The following is a 917-nucleotide window of genomic DNA, read 5'->3' as shown; positions in this document are numbered from 1 at the left end:
CCGGAGGAAGGAACCCCATCACAGGGACACTGCAGAGACAGTGTCGACTGATGGATCTGGGGTTTCTTTTCGGGATGATGAAATGTTCTGGAGTTAGAGGTGATGGAGACCCTACCCTGTGAATATACTAACAGCCATTGGACCACCCACTTGAGTGGGTGAGCTGGATGCTATGTGGATTGTATCTCAAGAAGGCTGTTACTGAAAAGAGCCTGACCACTGACGGAACATGGGGACAAGAGGGACGGTGTCAAGGATGGCCCTGGGTTTCTACTGTGGTGGAGCCATCGGAGGAGTGGAGGACAGTCCCCTTTGCTCCTTGCTCGGCTGGTGGCCACGGGAGACCTGGGGCCAAGGTCCTGGAGGCAGCAGGATACACAGGCTTGGTTGCAGAAGGGAGTGGGGGGCTGGAGCTGCACACTGACAAACCGCGAACCCTGAAAGTGGCTGGGCAGAGAGGGCTGAGGTCCAGTCCCCAGAGCCAACCACCTTGCAGACGGGTTGGACCAGGGCCGAGGGGCCCTTGAAGGAGGTTGGGGGTGGGCGCGGAGAACCCGGGGGTCGCTTCAGGTCTGCCAGGATCAAGGAGGGGCAGCCCGTGCAGGAGAGCGAGCTCTGAGATGCACCCGCTGACTTGAGTGACTCGTGGTGCCATCCTGCCGGAGCCATCTCAATGCAGGACATGGGGGCAGGAGGCTGGGCTGGGAGAAGCGTTTCAATGATGCTTGCCTCACACCCCCGGGGGCAGGACTTGGGGTGGGAGCCCCTAGAGCCCGCCGCTGCCCCATTGTTAAAATTTGGGTTCCGTGTCGGTAGTTTCCCTTCTCCTTATGAACTTTTACTTAAAATTTCATAATTGAGAGGTTGTTGTGCCATCACCCAAAGGAACACAGTAATACTCTACCAGCTCCACGTGG

The sequence above is a fragment of the Bos javanicus genome, chromosome 25, assembly GCF_032452875.1.
Source record: "Bos javanicus breed banteng chromosome 25, ARS-OSU_banteng_1.0, whole genome shotgun sequence".
Taxonomy (NCBI): Eukaryota; Metazoa; Chordata; class Mammalia; order Artiodactyla; family Bovidae; genus Bos; species Bos javanicus.
The sequence above is the reverse complement of the archived record's forward strand: the minus strand, read 5'-3'. Positions refer to the sequence as shown.